This window comes from Bos grunniens, chromosome 2 (assembly GCF_055505025.1).
Source record: "Bos grunniens cultivar Pamir isolate PY7600 chromosome 2, Bosgru_T2T1.0, whole genome shotgun sequence".
NCBI lineage: Eukaryota > Metazoa > Chordata > Mammalia > Artiodactyla > Bovidae > Bos > Bos grunniens.
This window is the reverse complement of record NC_141166.1, coordinates 76,007,465-76,030,367: the sequence shown is the minus strand read 5'-3', so window position 1 is coordinate 76,030,367 and position 22,903 is coordinate 76,007,465. Positions and strand designations below refer to the sequence as shown.

The 22,903-nt window shown below is 42.1% G+C and overlaps 1 protein-coding gene across 6 annotated transcripts in view; it reads right to left on the bottom strand.

Annotated features, from left to right (window-relative positions):
- LOC147378256 (uncharacterized) overlaps window positions 1-22,903 on the bottom strand; it is a 407,307-nt gene that overhangs the window by 18,120 nt on the left and 366,284 nt on the right. For all 6 annotated transcript variants that reach the window (XR_015145635.1, XR_015145614.1, XR_015145627.1 and 3 more), the window contains one exon: window positions 21,978-22,066. The gene's annotated coding sequence lies outside the window, so the exon portion shown is untranslated. The remainder of the gene's footprint in view (window positions 1-21,977; window positions 22,067-22,903) is intronic.

Here is a 22,903-nt window from a genome sequence, read left to right as displayed (position 1 = left end):
TAAAGAGCAATATTGCATAGGAACCTGGAATGTCAGGTCCATGAATCAAGGCAAATTGGAAGAAGTCAAACAGGAGATGGCAAGAGTGAATGTCGACATTCTAGGAATCAGTGAACTGAAATGGACTGGAATCGGTGAATTTAACTCAGATGACCATTATATGTACTGCGGGCAGGAGTCCCTCAGAAGAAATGGAGTAGCCATCATGGTCAACAAAAGAGTCCAAAATTCAGTACTTGGATGCAATCTCAAAAACGACAGAATGATCTCTGTTCGTTTCCAAGGCAAACCATTCAATATCACAGTAATACAAGTCTATGCCCCAACCAGTAACCCTGAAGAAACTGAAGTTGAAAGGTTCTATGAAGACCAACAAGGCCTTTTAAAACTAACACCCAAAAAAGATGTCCTTTTCATTATAGGGGACTGGAATACAAAAGTAGGAAGTCAAGAAACACCTGGAGTAACAGGGAAATTTGGCCTTGGAATACGGAATGAAGCAGGGCAAAGACTAATAGAGTTTTGCCAAGAAAATGCACTGGTCATAACAAACACCCTCTTCCAACAACACAAGAGAAGACTCTATACATGGACATCATCAGATGGTCAACACCGAAATCAGATCGATTATATTCTTTGCAGCCAAAGATGGAGAAGCTCTATACAGTCAGCAAAAACAAGACCAGGAGCTGACTGTGGCTCAGACCATGAACTCCTTATTGCCAAATTCAGACTTAAATTGAAGAAAGTAGGGAAAACCGCTAGACCATTCAGGGATGACCTAAATCAAATCTCTTATGATTATACAGTGGAAGTGAGAAATAGATTTAAGGGCCTAGATCTGATAGATAGAGTGCCTGATGAACTATGGAATGAGGTTCATGACATTGTACAGGAGACAGGGATCAAGACCATCCTCATGGAAAAAAAATGCAAAAAAGCAAAATGGCTGTCTGGGGAGGCCTTACAAATAGCTGTGAAAAGAAGAGAAGTGAAAAGCAAAGGAGAAAAGGAAAGATATAAACATCTGAATGCAGAGTTCCAAAGAATAGCAAGAAGAGATAAGAAAGCCTTCTTCAGCAATCAATGCAAAGAAATAGAGGAAAACAACAGAATGGGAAAGACTAAGGATCTCTTCAAGAAAATCAGAGATACCAAAGGAACATTTCATGCAAAGATGGGCTCGATAAAGGACAGAAATGGTATGAACCTAACAGAAGCAGAAGATATTAAGAAGAGATGGCAAGAATACACAGAAGAACTGTACAAAAAAGATCTTCACGACCCAGATAATCACGATGGTGTGATCACTCACCTAGAGCCAGACATCCTGGAATGTGAAGTCAAGTGGGCCTTACGAAGCATCACTACGAACAAAGCTAGTGGAGGTGATGGAATTCCAGTTGAGCTATTCCAAATCCTGAAAGATGATGCTGTGAAAGTGCTGCACCCAATATGCCAGCAAATTTGGAAAACTCAGCAGTGGCCACAGGACTGGAAAAGGTCAGTTTTCATTCCAATCCCAAAGAAAGGCAATGCCAAAGATTGCTCAAACTACTGCACAATTGCACTCATCTCACATGTTAGTAAAGTAATGCTCAAAAGTCTCCAAGCCAGGCTTCAGCAATATGTGAACCGTGAACTTCCTAATGTTCAAGCTGGTTTTAGAAAAGGCAGAGGAACCAGAGATCAAATTGCCAACATTTGCTGGATCATCGAAAAAGCAAGAGAGTTCCAGAAAAACATCTATTTCTGCTTTATTGACTATGCCAAAGCCTTTGACTGTGTGGATCACAATAAACTGTGGAAAATTCTGAAAGAGATGGGAATACCAGACCACCTGACCTGCCTCTTGAGAAATCTGTATGCAGGTCAGGAAGCAACAGTTAGAACTGGATATGGAACAACAGACTGGTTCCAAATAGGAAAAGGAGTTCGTCAAGGCTGTATATTGTCACCGTGTTTATTTAACTTTTATGCAGAGTACATCATGAGAAACGCTGGACTGGACGAAACACAAGCTGGAATCAAGATTGCCGGGAGAAATATCAATAACCTCAGATATGCAGATGACACCACCCTTATGGCAGAAAGTGAAGAGGAACTAAAAAGCCTCTTGAGGAAAGTGAAAGTGGAGAGTGAAAAAGTTGGCTTAAAGCTCAACATTCAGAAAACGAAGATCAAGGCATCCAGTCCCATCACTTCATGGGAAATAGATGGGGAAACAGTGGAAACAGTGTCAGACTTTATTTTTGGGGGCTCCAAAATCACTGCAGATGGTGACTGCATCATGAAATTAAGAGATGCTTACTCCTTGGAAGGAAAGTTATTACCAACCTAGATAGTATATTCAAAAGCAGAGACATTACTTTGCCAACAAAGGTTCGTCTAGTCAAGGCTACGGTTTTTCCTGTGGTCATGTATGGATGTGAGAGTTGGACAGTGAAGAAGGCTGAGTGCCGAAGAACTGATGCTTTTGAACTGTGGTGTTGGAGAAGACTCTTGAGAGTCCCTTGGACTGCAAGGAGGTCCAACCAGTCCATTCTGAAAGAGATCAGCCCTGGGATTTCTTTGGAAGGAATGATGCTAAAGCTGAAACTCCAGTACTTTGGCCACCTCATGTGAAGAGTTGACTCATTGGAAAAGACTCTGATGCTGGGAGGGATTAAGGGCAGGAGGAGAAGGGGACACCAGAGGATGAGCTGGCTGGATGGCATCACTGACTCGATGGACGTGAGTCTGGGTGAACTCTGGGAGTTGGTGATGGACAGGGAGGCCTGGCATGCTGTGATTCATGGGGTCGCAAAGAGTCAGACATGATTGAGCGACTGATCTGATCTGATCTGATCTGATATGTTAACCTCAACCTCCTAATTTATCCCTCTCCTTCTATCTTTCCCCTTTGGTAACCATGGTTTGTTTTCAAGGTCTGTGTGCCTGTTTCCATGTTGTAAGTAAGTTCTTTTGTATCACTTTTTAGATTTTACATATAAGTGATATCATACGATACTTGTCTTTCTCTGTCAGACTGCACTTAGTGTGATCATCTCTAGGTCCATTCATGTTGCTAACTTCCTCTCCCACTTATGTTCCTTATTTTCTACTTAGAACTCTCAGGCACATACTTTCAACCTCTGTGCCTATTTATATTCCTTTCTCTTATGCTAGGAGTTTGTTTCTACATATGAACTTCAGAGAAAAGTTCATCTGTAAATGGTTACAAGTTCTTTTAGTCACCTCCTCTGTGACAGCTCAGAGAACAATATTGTTCTGGAGAAAAAAGATCTAATTTTGAATCATGGTTCCAGCACTTATTATATAATCATAAAACCTTGACCCCACAGAACTTACATTTCCTTGGCTGTAATAGCTGCCTCCCAGGGTCATAAACTTCAACTGAGATGCTCTATATAAGTTTGGCACAGGAAATGGCACCTGGGAGATCCCCCATGGATATGTGCCATCTTCCTCACCCTCCTGTATCTGGGTTAGCAGAGTACGTCAGCCTGCTGAGTGCAGCCCTGGTTATATGGTGTCCTCACACCCATCCTCCAGACCCTGAGTCCTTCAATGGGAAAGCTTACAACCCAGCACCATCAGCAGGCACTTACTCCAGGAAGACTGAAGACAGGTCAGCATCCAACTTTAGGACTCAGGATCTTGAGTTAGCATCACTGAGGAAATAATGGGACTCTCAAGAAAAAGAGAAAACAAGAATAAATTCCTTTTGAGTATAATGTGAAGAATTCTATATGGGGCACATTGACTTTTTTTTTAGGGATCTTGTCCATGGTCACACCATTACTTTAAAAAAAATTATTTTTACTGACGTAAGGTTGATCTACAGTGTGTTAGCTTCTTCTGTACAGCAAAGGAACCAGTTATATATGTATCCATTCTTTTTTATATTCTTTTCCCATATAGGTCATTACAGAGTGCTGAGTAGACTTCCCTGTGCTATACAGCAGGTTCTCATTGCACCCCAATGTTCATAACAGCACTATTTATAATAGCCTGGACATGGAAGCAACCTAAATGTCCATCAACAGATGGATGTATAAAGAAGATGGTGTACATATATACCATGGAATATTACTCAGCCAAGAAAGGAAAGGAATAATGCCATTTGCAGAAACATGGATGGACCTAGAGATTGTCATACTGAGTAAAGGAAGTCAAGACAGAGAAAGACAAATATCATAAGATATTATTTATAAGCAGAATCTTAAAAGAAGATATAAACATTGACTTTTAAAGAGCAGAAGGAAGACACTCTGAGGGCAGTTGGGGATGTGGCTGAGGGAAGCCCATATTTAAGAAACAGCAGGAAATAACAAGAAACAGCAGCAAAGGAAAGGGGCAGGGGCCATCAGGAAAATCGGTGACAGAGAAAAAATAAAGGAATTTCAGAAAGAAAGCAGAGGGTCCCTGGTGCTAAATACAAAACAGAGATTTCTAGAATAAGGACCAAAAAAAAAAATCAGCTCTGGAGTTTTTGTCGAGGAGGAGAAAGTTTCAACAGAAGAGTGAAGCCAAGAGATTACAAGGGGTTAAAAAGTGAGGGAAAATCTCTGAGGTAACTAAATCATAGCTAACATCTGCTGCTGCTACTGCTGCTGCTGCTGCTGCTAAGTCACTTCAATCTTGTCCGACTCTGTGCGACCCCATAGATGGCAGCCCACCAGGCTTCTCTATCCATGGGATTTTCCAGGCAAGAGTACTGGAATGCGTTGCCATTGCCTTCTCCATCTAACATCTATATATGGGCAAATGCACAGAATTTTCAGGCTCTGATATCTGATGAATCAGCAGAAGCCAAGGCTAGAACCCAACTTTCCTACCACCCACTGTCATGATTCCACCATGCCAGGCTGAAAGGCACACATGTCTCTTCTTTGTTCACTTAGCCCCCCACCTCCACCCTATCACAGCCTCATGACTCATCTAGTCATCAGCCAGACGTCTCATTCAACTGAAGGCTGAGATTCTGATGGATTCCTGCCTTGCATCACTGACAATTCTATCACTCAGAAGACTGAGAGAGAAACTAGAGGAACAGCTTTTCCTCAATTAGTTTTAATCAACTGTCAGCCTTGAATGATGAAGTATATGTGATAAGAACTTTGAGGGGAAACATGAAATTCTCTTATAATAGTTCAGGAACAGAAAGCTGATTATATAGTCAGACACAGCTTATAGGATTCTGGAGAATGGATTTTCATGTTTGACTCCTCACTTCTTCATTCCCAAGCCATGGAATTCCTAAATGGGAAACATAGGGCCCTGAACCCAACTCTGACTGCTTAAGTTTTTTTGTTAATGACTTTGATAAACTCATGCATATTAAAATTGAAGGTGACACAAAACAGAAAGAGGACTTAGAGGACAGGATTAGGACTTCACAGGCACTTAGCAGCCTAGCAGATTGAATTGAAACTAATAAGATTATTGTTAATTAGAAAAATATAAAACTCTGCCCTGGGGTTAAAGAAAGAATAGAAGAAATGAAGAATAGGAATGGGATAAAGATATTAAATAAATGTAGGCTTTAAAAAAATCAAGAAATGTTAACATTATTGAGGATAAGCACTTAGAAGCTAGAAGTGTAATTTATAATTTGCAAACAGGAGAAAAAAAAGAGTGGGAACTTCGATAATAAAGCAAAAAAGAAAGTAGAAAATAAGAAATGACAAAAGCCCAGAATAGATGACTTAAAGAGTCCAATTATATGTTTTTTCAGTAAATATAAATTAATAAGCCTTCCTGTTAAAATTCAGAGTATAAAAGAGAATTTTTTAAAAAACAGCAATATACTATATGCAAGAATAATCCACGAATAATACTGGGAAATCTGAAAATAAAGTAAAAGCAAAAGAAATACAGGAAAACTTTTAGTGGAAAATATCTATTACAGTAATATTTTTATAAGACAAAATAGAATTTAAAATGAAAAGCATTAACATGAATAAATAGTGCCCCTATACATTAATCAAAGGAGCTATCCCAGGAACAGATAATGATCATTAAATTACATGCAGAAGTGTAGGATGGAAGAGTTCAATTTAATAGTGGGCTCATGAGAAAATGATGAGGTTTTGCTTTTATAAGTTTAATAATGACTGGGGGGTTAACGCAATTGGAAAGTCACTGGAAACTTGGCTAATACTGATGGTGTGCAGAACAGTTCAGATTAAGACCCACTTATTTTGCACTTTTTGTCAAAATTTTTTTGTCAAAATTAATCTGAAGTGGAATGCTCAGGTCTGAGTATGGCATCGTAAGACAGACATTGTCAAACTGGAGAACTTTCAGAAGAGATTGGCCAGGATGAAAACAGAATGGAAAAAAAAAAAAAAATCACCCAAGTAGCAGCTGAAGCATAGGAGCTATCATTCAAGAAAAGAGAAAAGTTTAGAGGACCACATCAACCAAAGTGGATGCTGTAGCAAGTGGTGAAACCAGGACTGGAATAGAACAAATATCACCACAGGGAGCATTCCAACCATTATTCATAATAGCCAAACACTGGAAACAATCCAGATGTCCTTCAGCGGGTGACTACTTAAACAAACCATGCTGCGTTCAGACCATAGAACATTCAGTTCAGTTCAGTTCAGTTCAGTCGCTCAGTCGTGTCTGACTCTTTGCGACCCTATGAATCGCAGCACGCCAGGCCTCCCTGTCCATCACCAACTCCCGGAGTTCACTCAGACTCACATCCATCAAGTCAGTGATGCCATCCAGCCATCTCATCCTCTGTCATCTCCTTCTCCTCCTGCCCCCAATCCCTCCCAGCATCAGAGTCTTTTCCAATAAGTCAACTCTTGGCATGAGGTGGCCAAAGTACTGGAGTTTCAGCTTTAGCATCATTCCTTCCAAAGAAATCCCAGGGCTGATCTCCTTCAGAATGGACTGGTTGGATCTCCTTGCAGTTCAAGGGACTCTCAAGAGTCTTCTCCAACACCACAGTTCAAAAGCATCAATTCTTCAGCGCTCAGCCTTCTTCACAGTCCAACCCTCACATTCATACATGACCACGGGAAAAACCATAGCCTTGACTAGAAGGACCTTTGTTGGCAAAGTAATGTCTCTGCTTTTGAATAGAACATTAGTCAGCAATAAAAAGAAATGAACTCTGGATACACTCAACAGCTTGGATGAATTTCCAGGGAATTACACTGAGTGAAAAAAGTCAGTCGCAAAAGGTTAATTAGTGTGTGAGTCCATTCAAAAAGGATCACACACTGTAGGAGTCTATCTATATGACATGTCCAGAATAGGCAAATCCATAGACCTGGAGAGAGGGATGGAGAGTGACTGCCAATGGGTAGAGTTTCTTTTGGAATTGTTTAAAATGTTCTAGAATTAGAAAGGAGTGAAGAATGCAAAACTCCCTGAATATACTAAAACCACTGAATTGTATATTCTAAATTTTAATAAATTGTGTAGAATTAAATGGGCTTCCCAGATGTCTCAGTGGTAAAGAATCCCCCTGTCAATGTAGGAGAAATGGGTTGGATCCCTGGATGTGGGGAAGATCCCCTGGAGAAAAGGAAATAGCAATCCACCCTAGTATTCTTGCCTGAGAAATCCTGTGGATAGAGGCGCCTGGCAGGTTACAGGCCATGGGGTCACAAAAGAGTAGGACACGAATTAACAACTAAACAATGAAAATGTAGAATTAAATACACATGAATTAGTGCAAGTAGGACTGGGGGATGTTGAATAGCACTGGGCAGTTTTGTTAAAGTCAATATCTTAGTTGTGATATTATACTATCATCTTGCAAAATGTTACCATTGGGGGAAATGGTAAAATATACGCAAGATTTCTCTGTATTATTTCTTGCAGCTGCATGTGATTCTATAGAAGCTGCTATGAAACTTCACAATCACCATATCATGCAGAACTTCACATTCACCTATATACCCTTGCTCATCAGCACTAGAGGAGCAACACTACCTTCTGCTTCTCCCTGTTTTCCAGTCATGTGTGAGTCCTCTCATTGACAGAGTCTAAATCAGAGCCTAGAGAGTGAAGGATTCTGGGACATGCCCCTCTAATACAGGGAGATCATAGAAGACAGCAGCGATGAAGGAATACATATATCCTTCATCATACATATATATATGTATTCCTTCATCGCTGCTGTGTATATATATATATATACACATAAAACTTACACCTATATATACATATGTGCATATTTATACATTATAATTAACATAAATATAAATTATATATATATCTTCATCTTAAACTCATGACATAATGTTTAAATAAAATCTCTGTTTGATACTACACATATACTGCCTTAGCCTGTCTTCCGTCAAAAGCAACACTGACAACAAAGTTTGATGTGTGGGTGGTTTATTCAGGAATATGATCCCAGGAAGCAAGAATGAAGGAGCAGGAAGACTGAACAGCAGAGAAGGGAAAGAGAAAATGAAGGTGAAATATCACATTGGCCACTGCAAGAGGAATCTAACTGTTCCAGCTCCTTCTGAGAAGCCCCAGGAACAAGGGTCATGCCTCTTTGGTCAAAGGCTCAGGTTGCACACATCCAGTAGTTCCTTAGACATACCACACGCCGCCAGCACCAACACAAGGCCACCTGTGTCCTCAGGTGCACGTTGTGGGGAACTGGCTGAAGCCTGCAGAGCCAGGGTGGATAACGATGAAGTGATGAGAAAGTGCACAAGGGCTAGTTGATAGATACAGGATGAGTGCAATTATATGTGTTGCATGTATCAGACTGAAAAAATGTCTGGAAGGAATTTTAGTAATATGCTGCTGCTGCTAAATCGCTTCAGTCGTGTCCGACTCTGTGTGACCCCATAGACGGCAGCCCACCAGGCTCCCCCGTCCCTGGGATTCTCCAGGCAAGAACACTGGAGTGGGTTGCCATTTCCTTCTCCAATGCATGAAAGTGAAAGTGAAGTCGCTCAGTCGTGTCTGACTCTTTGCGACCCCATTGACTGCAGCCCACCAGGCTCCTCTGCCCATGGGATTTTCCAGGCAAGAATACAGGAGTGGGGTGCCATTACCTTCTCCGAGTAATATGCTAACAGTGTGTATCTCTGGGCTATAGAGTTATGGATAATTTTGGGTTTCTTCTTTAGTATCTTCTTGAACTCCAAACTTTCTGTAGCACCCATATACCGTTTCTGCTATCACAAAATGCAACGAAAATTAATTTTAAAGAAGCTTAGCTGAATGGTTTGAGGATAGATGTTTACACAAAGACCAGATGACCTAGATACACAATTTTTCTGCTGGATGGGAAGTCAGACCATTTGGCCTCTCAGATTATAGGCTTGAACTCTGTAATAATCAGCCTGCAACACCTAGGGAAATACCAGGCACTAAATAGGCACTCAACACAGCAAACATTTGCCAAAGGAATGAATGTTTGCAGCAGCACAGATAAAGAGAATTAGAAGACTCCTGCTCTTAGGAGCTCACAATTTCTTAGAGAAAATTTTAAAAAGCAGAGACTTGAAAAGTAGAGTTACCAGATGACTCAGTAATTCCACTCCTATGTATATATTAAAAAATCAACACATATGTCTATATAAAAACTCACACACCAGTGTTCACAATAGCCAAAAGGTGGAAACAACTCAACTGCCTATCAACAGATGAATGGATAAACAAAATGTAGTATATCTATACAATGAAATATTATTCAATTCTAAGAAGGAGTGAAATACTAATATATGCTGCATCATGGAAGAATCTTGACAACATTAAGCTACGGGAAAGAAGCTAGATACAAAAGGCCACAAATTCTGTGCTTCCTTTTATGGGAAATATCCAGAATAAGCAAATCTATAAATGAAGAACAAAGTCAATTAGCAGTTTCCAAGCATTAGGGGTAAGGAGGAGTGGGGAGTGATTACTTAATGGTATAAGATTTATCTGGGAGTAATGGAAACACTCTGGAAGTAGACAATGGTGATGGCTGCACAACATTATAAACACTAAAAATCACTGAGTTGTCCACCTAAAGAGGTTAAAATGGTAGATTTTATGTTATATGAATTGTATTTCAATTAAAAATGATAGTAAACAGTTTGGGATAACATATAATATATATATTGTATTAGAGTCTAGGGGAGAAAGAAAGAGCTCACATGAGCCTGAGGTCATCAGGAATAGTTTCAGGAAGGAGGTAGGAGTTTGGGACTTCAGAAGAGCAGGATAACAGATATCTCAAAGATGCTCAATAAGTGCTTGAGGGTTGAATTCAACTATAAAACATTCCAGGAAGAGGCATCGGCAAGGACATCAAGACAGTAAGATGCAGGATGAGTCCCAGGGATGACTGCTCAACATCCCTGGTTATGGAAGATTTGAACAGTGGGGAAGTGGTAGCAGACAGGGCATAAGAAAAAAAAAATTTATGTCAATATAAACATTTTACACTGAAAAATCCTGCCCAGATAATGCATTCTCCCAATTCTACTGTTTTTATTTCTAAGTATAGAAATAATATAAAAGAAGTTACTCTGCTCTGCTGTAATGATTTAAAGCTCCTGTGTGAGTCACAAGGTCATACCACAAAGCAAATGACCCCACAATTTTAGCAGCTTCCAACAGTAATAAACTCACTCTACATGCCCACTATGGATGAGCAGTGGCCGTGTCTCTGTCATCTTCACTCTGGAGCCCAGGCTTACTGAGCAGCCTCTATCTGGAACTGTCATCATGGCAGAGAACAAACAGCATAATGATCTTAAAGTTCCTGCTCAGAAAGCACAAATCTTCCACTCCCTTCTCACTGGTCAAAGTCCGTCACAGGGTGCTTGAGGTCAAAAAGATGGGGAAAGGAACCCAAATATAGATGATGAGAAATATAAGCTAGCCTAAGTTCCAACCCTGGCCCTGCTACTTCATGGCTTTCAACAAAGTTGCTTATCTTCTCTAAGCTTTGGAGTCTTCATCTTTTAATGAGACTCATTATTTCTACACCATGCAATTCTTGTGAGGATTAAGTGATCATGTAAGTAAAATGCTTGGTGCAATGCCTGGCATGTAGCAATCACTCACTAAAATGAAATCCCCTAAAAAAGAAAAAAAAACAAAAAAACAAGAAACAAACTGCTCTACTGATGAAAAGATCCTTCGGGAAAGGAATTTGTTTTCACCTATTGTTTCCTCAATATCCAGGGCATGCCTATAACCTTTAAGGACTTCAGTAGGTGCTTAGTAAAGGGGAGAATGAATGAACATATGCTCACTGAAGAAAATGAGAAAGCACAGAAAAGTATTCAGAAGAAAATAAACTTATTCTTTTCAACTGATGGTGAAAGTACAAGGAATGAAATAATGAATATGTGATGGGTCATTTTTAATTTACATCCTCTCTTGCTCTGGCTCATGCCTGAGGCCAAAATCAAAGCTTAAATGCATAGACTCTGCCTGTCTTTTGGAGGGCAGGACACCATTTCTGAGTACCTTTCTAGCTCAGCAGAGGCCTGGAGATAAACAGGCCTTATGGAACTCAATGTCCAGACAAAGCACTGGATTATACTGGGAGCCTCTGGAAGGTGAAGACAAAAAGAGGCAAGACCTATGACCTAAATGGGAAGGAAATCCAAAAAAAGAGGGTATATATGTTTACAGATAGTTGATTCACTTTGATGCACAGCAAAAACTAACACAATGTTGAAAAGCAACTATACTCTAATAAAAATTAATTTAAAAAGACCTATGATTTAAATGTATACCAGTAGTATGGAAAAGAAGAAATGCAAATAAAAATGGCAACTAAACCCTTCCATGACTAAAGGCTAATTCATATCTTCCTTTTTACTTTCTTCTTTTGAATATATGAAGTATATATTAAATTTGCTTTTCTATTGTAAAATTTTTTATTACTTATGGACCCCTTGATTGACATGGCCCATTATTACAATGGTTTAGTACAGGTAAGATAATGTTCCCACCATTCACACAACACATACACACACACCCACACTTCATATACGAGAAGAGACACAGTGTCTGTCTATTCTAAGGGCTCCTCTAAAGAACAGAAATCCTTGTCCTGTGTAGACTAATTGGTAAAAGCCACAGGGAAACATTTCTCAGTTAAATGAAAGACTTTTCAGACAGACAGCCTTTAAAGACCCTTAACCTCAAGATACAATGACACCTGGAGTGTGTGATTTAATCTGAAGAGCCCATCGGGAAACTGTCCCGTTGCATTTATGGTTCTTTCTATTCCCTGAGAGTCTGACAACAAACACTTGCCAACTTCCTGTGCTCTGCATCCCCCACTCTGCTAGGAGTTATGAGGCGCACCAGACTCAGGACCACTGTCCCTTTTTCTGAGAGGTTTATCCTCTTGGGCAAATAAGAGAGATCCATAGGAAATTCAATAATGGAGTCAACAATGACACAAGAGCTCACAATAAACATGGAAAAATGAGGTTGATTCCCAAGAAAGTGCTGCAGATAATGAGGGTAGAGGGAAGGATAAATATGCCAAAATTCACTGTGGCCACTGCCTAATCTACACATTTAGATTAAACATGCAATCAGCAAAACAGACTTTTCCGTTTCCCTCAGGCAGATGTTTCAGAAAAACCTCCATCCTACAATTCAGCCATAAAAAAGAATGAAATAATACCATTTGCAACAACACGGATGGACATAGAGATGCTCATATTAACTGAAGTTAGTCACTTAGTAAAAAAGAAAGACAAGTAAATAGACTAATACCATATGATATCACTTATATGTAGTGTCTATTACATGACACAGATGAACTTAACTATGAGAAAGATACAGACTCATGGACAGAGAGCAGACTTGGGATTCAAGGGGAAGAGGTATGGCAGGGGTGTGGACTGGAAACTTGGGATTAGCAGATGCAAGCTATTATATACAGGATGGATAAACAACAAGATCCTATTGTATAGCACAGGGGACTATATTCACTATTCTGTAATAAACCATAATGGAAAAGAATATGAAAAAGAATGTGTGTGTGTGTATGTAACTGAATCACTTTGCTGTACAGCAGAAATTAACACATCACTTGAAGTACACTTCAAGGAAAAAAAGGAAAACCTCTACTCCTTTCCCAAGTCCCTGAACCCACCTCCCACATATACTCACAACTACCCAACTCCACTCTACATAAGGACCTCCCCTTTCACATATACATTCTCTCTCTTTCTCTCTGTCTCTCACATACATACACAATTATTCTGTAGGCTTTTCAATGAAATGGCTCCTACCCTGTGAACTATATCCCTTTGAATTTCTCCCTACTTTGTCCTTGTTGGGTTTGACCACCATTGCTGCTGCTGCTGCTGCTAAGTCGCTTCAGTCGTGTCCGACTCTGTGCGACCCCAGAGACGGCAGCCCACCAGGCTTCCCCATCGCTGGGATTCTCCAGGCAAGAATACTGGAGTGGGTTGCCATTTCCTTCTCCAATGCATGAAAGTGAAAAGTGAAAGTGAAGTCGCTCAGTCGTGCCCGACTCTCAGCGACGCCATGGACTGCAGCCTACCAGGTTCCTCCATCCACAGGACTCTCCAGGCAAGAGTACTGGAGTGAGGTGCCATTGCCTTCTCCATTACTAAAAGCCAAATGCTTCTTTAGGGCACGGCTGCTATTCATTCAATATTCAAAGTGAAAAAGCAGACTTGTCCCGTTTGACCTCAAAAGGTAGATGTTGGGATGATAAGACTTGGCTCAACCTCCAGCAGGACGTAGAGCAGGCAATGCTGCCAGTGGTGGCCTGCACCATCTTAGCAAGTGATGAGCTCTTCGTCACCAGCAGAGTTCAAACCAAAGAGTGACACATACCCAGTGAGGATGATCTCAGAGCCTGACCTGAGTCCTCAACCCAGAGAGTCTTCCCTATGTGATCTCCAAAGTGCCTTGTCAAGGAAGAGAGACTAGAGCTGGGTCATGGCCATCAAGTAATAGATAAGAACAAATGACCAAAAGTCCTGGGACAATGTGATGGGAAACAGCACAGGGGTCAAGCCCATTTAGGGAAAATGCAGACACATGTGTCTGAATGAGAGGCTTCAGAAAGATGATAACCAGGAAATGACAAGGAGAAGTTAGTTGTGGATTCAGTTTTAGATGACTCAAATGCCAAGATTAAAACGTGTGGATTTTGTCTTCAAGGCCATTGGTTACAAACTGGTAGCCAAAAGATGGCTTTTTACTTGAACTGCCCAGTTTTTGCAAAGGTATTTGGTCCCAATGCAAGCCATTTAAAGCCTAGTATCATACATTCAACAGACTTTACACATTTATATTACCTGCCATCCACCGTGACAGCTGCAACAGATGATGATAAATCACTGGCGATTTTCAAGTGGAAAAGTGGAATGACTACAGTCGGAGGGAAATCAGTATAGCAGGAATGTGCAGGTAAGATTTGAGGCAAAGGAGCCTCTAATCTTTTTCCACTGCAAGTCCAGACAAGAGACACTGGGCCTAAACCTGAAGAGTGACAGTGGGAGAGGAATGAAATAGAGATACAAGACAGGCCCAAAGGAATAGGTGATGAGAGAAGAGAAGTGTTCATAAGGGGAAGCTTTTACTGTGTTCAAATCTCCGTTCACCTGAGATAGGCTGTGTGACTTAGGGAAAGTTACCTAACATCTATAAGCTTTGCTTTTCTAATACATACAATGGGGATATAATGGTCTATCCTGCAGTGCTGTTGTAAGGATTTGTAATAATTTCTATAAATCCACATAAACTTCCTAATACAGACCCTGCCACACAGTAAGCGTTCCCTAAATAATAGAACATTTTATTGCATATGATTATTAAAACAAGATTATGTGATTATGTGTATACATGTGTGTGGTATTTAACAGATTGAAAGTAAGAGAAGTCAAAAATTACTAATTTTAATACAAATTTGAGGAAAAGATGCATACGTAAGTTTTAGATATTTTGGACCTGAAAAATAATGGCTCACAGGATATATCCAAGTGAAATTATCTAGTTGGAAACTGACAACATGCACATGCATTTGAGGAAAAGCTGGACTGAAGCTTCAGATTAATTGGGGAGGTTTGGGCTGCAAGTAACCCCAAACTCAAACTGAGTAGGCTTAAACAATTCCCTTCACGGGCAGTCCAGAGGTAGACAGCTCAGGACTGTTTATTTTGAGGATTCTGTGGTACCAAGATGGATCCAGGTTCTTTTCATCTCTCTCCTAAGCAGCCAAAATGTGTCAGTTTATCTCCAGACCTGCTATCCTCATGGTCACAACATGGCTGCAGCCATTTCAGGGGTTACATCAAGACAAGACAAGGAAGCCACTCTTTTGAATGAGAGAAGAGATATCCTCCAATATATTTGCCCTCTCTTCTCTTTGACTAAATTTGGGATAAATTCTCTTCCCTAAACCAATCATTAGCAAGAAGATGTGGACTCCTACATTTGGCTGGGAAGTAATCTGGATTTACCTCCTGAGTCAGGGAGGGGAGGAGTGGACACTCAGATAAAAGACAAGGTTGGCTTCTGGATATCAGGGTCTCACCAGTTTGCATCACTGCCCGAGTCTTGGGGTCCAAAGCCTAGGCAGGAGACTCTTCAACTCTTCTCACTGTCACATGACTGTTGCAGAAGACAGCTGCCTCTGGCTGTGGACCCTTTCTGCCTCCTTCCCAGCATCTGGGTGTGTTAGTCCTTCTAAATAAGATGGCTGTGCCTCAGCTCCTCCAGGCATTCAGAGTGAAGCTGTGGAACTAGCTCAATGGATCAAGAGGAGAGCGGTGGTGGTTTCTCACTTCCCAACCACCACCTGCAGCAACCCCTCTCTGGCACTGTCTTTGCAAAATCAGGATGGATTGGATCCATTACACAGACTGTCTGAACCTCCCCACTGAGTCACACAACAAGCAGGAAGCCTAGATTGGCTGGTTGGCTGGCAGATGGTGGCAAGGGGTAGCTGCCAGATGGTGGAAGGTTGCCCAGTTGCCAAGAGGAGCAATGAGCCAGGGTCCTACCAGAACATAAGCCCTTTGTCTCATTGATCCACATGACAAATTCATTTTCAATCACATATGATTTCTCCCCTTATGTAAGGTCCTCCTTGTTAATGACTGACCGGGAGGTGGCAGCTGAGAATTGGACAATAGGGATGGACACCTGCAGTTCTCCAGATGGAGGGAAGGGAAGGAGCCCAGAGGAACTTGGAACCCACACCTCTCTCTCACTGAATAGTAAACTCCAGTCTAAAAAATGCACCTGAGAAAGATCATTAACCCATCTCCCTATGTCTTGCAAGGTCTGAATCTAAGTCATCTTAGAATGACAATGTTATCTTAAAATGTTCATGAAAATACCACAAGCCTGCCACCAATTCCCTCGGTAATGAACACACCATCAATGAGACAGTTTACTTTGAAAGTTCAGCCCACTGGTCCCCAAGCTTTCACAAAAGGTCCCTAGAGAAAATCCATCCATCAGTTTTGCCCTGCGCTGGGCCAACATTTTTAAAAAGTATTGCTCCCCAAACAATTTTTCCAACAACAATTAATTTCCTCTCCTATCTTATCTGTTGAAAAGTTATTTTTAATGGGGCATGTAATAAAAACCACCAATGGCTATCATGAAACCTGCATTAAGCATTTTTAAATTTTTTAATTTGATTAAAATTAAAAGCACACATATCAAAAGTGTATTGCTCAATTTATCTTTACAAACTGAACATAGTCACATAACCAGCACCCAGATCAAGAAACAGAACAGCATCAGCAGCCTTGACCTCCCTTCCAGTCACCATGCTTCCCCTACTCAACCGTAATCCCTATCCTGACTTCCAGGGTAAATGGTTCTTACATGATGTATTCTTCCCCTGTGGCCACTTTCAGTCAACGTTTGATGAGATCCATGTTGCTGCTGCTGCTGCTGCTAAGTCGCTTCAGTCGTGTCCAACTCTGTGTGACTCCAGAGATGGCAGCCCACCAGGCTCCCCCGTCCCTGGGATTCTCCAGGCAAGAACACTGGAGTGGGTGGCCATTTCCTTCTCCAGTGCATGAAAGTGAAAAGTGAAAGTGAAGACACATAATTAAAGGTCGTTCATCCTCAGTGCCTAGTGCATAGTCTGTGCACAACAGCAACAACTAGTGTGCTGCTGTTGTTCAGTATCTAAGTTATGTCTGACTCTTTGTGACCCGTGAACTGCAGCATGCCAGGCTTCCTTGTCCTTCACTATCTCCCAGAGTTTGCTCAAACTGATTTCTATTGAGTCTATGATGCCATCCAATCATGTCATCCTCTGTCTTTCCCTTCTCCTCCTGCCCTCAATCTTTCTGAGCATCAGAGTCTTTTCCAGTGAATCAGTTCTTTGGCATCAGGTGGCCAAAGTATTGGAGCTTCAGCATCAGTCCTTCCAGGAAATACTCAAGATTGGTTTCCTTTAGGATTGAAATCAGGTATTGGCTATTTTGAATAGTACTGCTCTGAATCTTCTGGTACCTCTCTTTTGAAGAATATATATGAGAACTCTGCATCTTGTGCCCAGTACTCTGGCAGAGGGATTGCTTGACTTTGGTAGATAGATTCTGCTACACAGTAGACTCTGCTAAAGTGGTTCCATTAGACATTATAGATGTTTGAAGTATGGAAAATAACTAGTAGACACTACAACCACTTTCATGGATCCCTTCAAAATCTAAAGACAACAGTTAAGAACTTCTACTTAAAAGAAATGTATGCCTTGTTCTGTCCTCAGTGAAAACAGGTAACAATTACTATTCCTTAGAAAATTATTCCTCACTTCAATTATTTTGACACTGTGATGAAATCCTCTCCTAGCCCTGTTACCCGCAAGACTATGAAAACTTTCCTCACAAGTAACACCCATTTGAAGGCTTTGTGCTCACCTAAGCCCTCTTTGGAGAAGGCAATGGCACCCCACTCCAGTACTCTTGCCTGGAAAATCCCATGGATGGAGGAGCCTGGTAGGCTGCAGTCCATGGGGTTGCTGGGAGTCGGACACGACTGAGCAACTTCACTTTCACTTTTCACTCTCATGCATTGGAAAGGAAATGGCAACCCACTCCAGTGTTCTTGCCTGGAGAATCCCAGGGACAGGGGAGCCTGGTGGGCTGCCGTCTCTGGGGTCACACAGAGTCAGACACAACTGAAGCGACCTAACAGCAGCAGCAGCAGCAAGCCTTCTTCATGTGATGGGGACTATGATGCTCAGAGCCTGATGCAATCTCAGTGGGCATTTGGGGTGACTTCCATAACCACATCATCTATAACACACAACCCCTCTCTTCAGTGTCAGGGAGAAAGGGAGGCATGGCGGATGGGGCAGAAAGGCACACAATTTGGAGTCCACAGACCCAGGTCTGGACACAGATTTGGCCACTCTGGTATAAACCTGGGACATGCAACTAACAAGGATAGTTGTCCCATCCCATGCATGAGTCTACATTTAACATTATTTTTCTAAATCCAGCATCTCCCTTCCTGGTGGAGGAAAGAGGCAATCACAGTGAAATCTATATTGCTAGCTTTGCTCATAAGGCCCCACTTGAACTGAGTTTCTCCTGACTTTGTCTCCTCCACCCTCTCCTTTGCTCCCCAGTTGTGTGGGTCCCCTTTCTGCCCCCACACACAGCAAGTATGGTGACTTTTCAGAGCCTTTGCTGGTGCTGGTCCTTCTGCTCCCAGTGCTCTTTCCTATGATCTCCATATGGCTGCCTCTTTCTCATGGGTCAGGTCTCAGCTTAAACATTACTGCCCTCCCACTGCCCTCACTTGGAGTGCTCTTCACTGATCAGCTCTCACAAAGCAGCCCTTCCCCAGCCATTCTTTATCCCATTAGCCTACTGAATGTTCTATAAGCAGATGGAATTCTGTGACATCATTTACTTACATATCTACTGCCCTCCACAACTAGAATGAAAGATCCATAAGGATAGTAATGATGTTTCTTAACCATGACTCTATTCTCCAGCACCTAGCATAGTCCTTGACACAAAGCAGGCACTCAATAAATATTTGGAGAATGAATGATAGAGGGCCAAGTCAAAGAGGGTGATGGTCCAGACCTAGCTACTATTGACTGCTTCCGGGGAAAAAGAGTGAAAGCTCAGGTCCCACTCATTATCATTAGATACCCTTTCCCTCCTGAGCCCAGAATGAGCAATTGATCATCACTGACCCCTGAACTTGGCACTAAAATGCCTATTTGTTTGAGGACCCAGCAACTCTCTTACCTCATTTCAACAAATCAATGTCATGAACCTTCCATTCTGCACAAATTCGTGATGATGCCTCACAGAGAAATACCAAGACACCAAGAAGATTGTTTCACTAGTCAAAGTAAAAACTGTCAGCTGTGGTCAATGCAAACCTGGAGCCTGAAGGCTCTGCAACGCCAGATGCTGTCCTTTCCAGCTCTGTGAATGAAATCTGGGCACCAAGACACGATCAAGGGGAAATCGGCCCAGGCGGACCAACCTTATGTGATCACAGGACACCATATCTGCCCAACATGGCAGAGGGAGAGAAGCATAGCTGTGCTCCTTGTGCCAACTGGCCACAGGCCAGCAGCTTCAAATGACTCTGACAGCTTTACCAGTAAGAAGGAAGGACTTCATTGGTTGGAAAAATCCTCAGATTTAAAAAATCCTATATATCAGTGGTTTTGCTTTTTCCTGAAAGTGTGAGCTTTGCAGGTATCCACTAACATGTTTTGGCTTTGCTAGCTTCAGTGCTGGTCAATACTTGCAAATGGTCCAGAGAGAATGTGAAATAAGGAAGATATGGAGAAGCTTTGAGTCTTCATCAAACAGAAAACTTCAATGCTCAGGTTGCAAAATGATGCAATCAACTCTAACAGACCAGAGAACCTTAAAGTTGGACTGGCCCAGGCCCTGACATTGACTCAAAAATGAGCCTTGAATACCCTCGATTATTCATACCTTTGATTCTAAAGCACCTGTTACAACCCATCACTGCACTGGAAGCCAAACGCCCAGATCCCATAGGCCTCAGAAAAGACCTCTCTCCCATCAGAACATAACTCTGCTTTCCCTCTCAGCCAAATCCACTGCCTTAGGCTCTCATGTCAATGTTTAACCCAGTCCCAGGTGAGGAGCCCAGACAGATCGGAAATCATCCACACCCACATCCCATCAAACCAGCTATTCGGAGCTCTACGGAGCTCACTGTAGTCAGGAGGTCTGGCTGAATCCAGTGAGGACTGACTGGAAACACCCTGTGGGGCCCCAGAAGCACTGGGTGAGATCTTGGCTCATGGCCCTTGTGCAACCTTGGGGGGTGTGGTGTGTGAACACAGTCTCTATTTGACACAGTTAGCCTCTACTCATGTTTCTACCTCAAACACTCCCAGTGGGAAGATGGTCAGGCTGTTTGGTTGGGCAGGAGGAGCACAGATATCAGAAGCTGAGGCCCTGGGGGCTCATGAAGCCCACCTGGGTTTCTAAAGCCTCAGCTCTGCAGAGCTGCAGTGAGCTGATGCATGCAACTGGGCTTGGCTGGTAGGCAATCAGGCCAGAAGCAAGCACAGGAATGTTAAAGCCACAAAAACAAGAATGAGGAACCCAGGACAGGAGCCTGGAATGAGCCTGGAGGCCACAGCAATTAGTGTGGGCCTCTAGTGAGCCCTTTTAGATCCTAGGCTGCCTCTGTAAATGGCAATGACTCGACAATGGTTCTTTAGAGAACTCGGATACTGAAACCTTTGGATTAGATCCACTTTCCCAGGATCACAGTTTATACTCTTATGATGGCATAGTGTTCATTCAGTGACCTAAAAGGGCTCTAGGTCAGAGAATGTAAAAACAAATGGTATATAGCTCACAGATGAGGTGTTGTTTTTTTTTAATGTGAATATTTTGGGCCAACATTTTACATTGAGAAATTGCACATAGAAATTCATATTTATAATCTCTCTTGAGAAAGGCAAAGATCTGACAAAAGTGAGCTTACCATCCAGCTTGGCAACACCTGGCCAGAGCTCAGAGCAGCCTCTTAACTGAGACCATGGGCTCTAGGTTGGTCACCATCTACCTGGCCTGCTTCCTCATCTAAGCTGCTGGCCCGGCAGGAATTTGAGTTTGAGACCTCTGAACTCAGCACTTAATGCTCCACACAGTGGATGCCCGTGTAGCGGGGTAACATGAACTGTGGCAGTAGTCAATGTCATAGCCATTGTCCTGGATGTGTTTGTTGAGGTCTGTTGATTCTATGTGGTACAGCACCCATTGCAGGGAAACAAGATAAAGCATAGATCTTCATCGCATGAGGTTTAAGCCAACGGAAAGATCAGCACAGGTTGATTTTGTAAAACACTGCAAAAATTCAAAGTGACAATGATTGATGGAGCATGGGACAGGAGGCTCCATGATGAAAGCGGGAGATCATAAATTGGAAGTTCATTGCTCACTGTCACTTGCGGAATGAAAGATGCAGCCTACAGCCACTGATAAGAGATGGACAGAGGCAGTCAGCCCCTTTCTGGGTTTTAGCTGTAAAGTCAGAGAATACCCATACAGAGGAGAGTCTCTGACCACTTGTCAACCCAGGATAGCTCTTAGAGGGGCAATTTTTGAGCACCTGGTGTGTGCTGGCATTAATGAGGCCCTTCACCTACTATGGTCCATAGAAGAGGCAAATATATTGACTTGGAGTGTGGGCTGGTAGTTGGCTGACTGGGTTCAAATATTGGGCCCCATGCCTCACAAGCTGTCTGCTCTTGGATATGCAAGCTCTTTAAAATTTCCCTTTCCCAACCCATAAAAAGAAAAATTGATGGAATCTACTGTATTTTTGTTAGGAGGATTAAAGTGTTAAGCAGAGTAACTATCTTATAGTAAATACATAGTAAGTATTAATAACTACTACTATTATTACTAAGCTTCTTTTTATAAAGTGAGGAAACAAACTCAAAAAGGGTAAGCAACTTGCCTCAGATGATCATAAGTCAAAGAACTGTTACTCACACTTAGCTTCATCTTCATAAAGATGACTGTGGTTCTGGTACCTTCCTTCCAATGACATCTTAGGGCTTCTTGAGCAAATAGTAGAGATCCTAAATGAAAAAGAAAGAAAGAGTTTGGGTAATGCCTTCAAAGCACAGCATTAAACCATTCCTGGCTTCTGGAACTTTTTTCCCCTTCAGTCCAATTGTTCCACCCATCAGTGAAGCCATTTTCCATGCACAGGTTAAGCCCAATTCTCCATGGAAGGACAATGTCATCCATCCCAGACACAAGTCACGCTTAATAGAAAACAGCAGGACAGGGTCATCTGCAAAGCTGCTTGGAGCTCAGCCAGTTCTCCCACATGGAAGGCGAGCTCACTGCCACTCAATCCCACATCCTGGACGTTCTCCAGGAATGAGTGACAGGTCCTGCCATGTGGACAATCAAAAGCATGGGGGCAGTGGGAATGGTAAGAGAGATGGAAAAAAACATTAGGGATGAGCAAATGCCAGACAGATGGCATGGCCTCACTGCAGGTGGCTAAGAAACTATAGCAGAAAGCTGGCTAAATGGGCATACACACCACTGAAAGGACCATGAGAAGGGCAATGAAGTCAAGTCCCAAAAGGCACCAGCCTGGCAAAGAACAACCACAGCCAGGAAACTAAAGGAGATGTTCCTGGACCAGTGAAGAATCAAACCCCAGTGGTATGAGCACCTTGGGAGGATGGCAGGGGGAATATGGGGCAAAAGTGGAATAAAGAGGAATACAGGCACGAATTTAGAGTAGAAGCCAGAAGCCATCCTGGCCAGGTCTAGGAAAATCATGAACAAGAGACCACTAACACAGGAATGACAGGCAGGTTTGTTGTTTAGTCACTTAGTCGTGTCCAGTTCTTCACAAAACCATGGACTGTAGCCCACCTGGCTCTTCTGTCCATGGG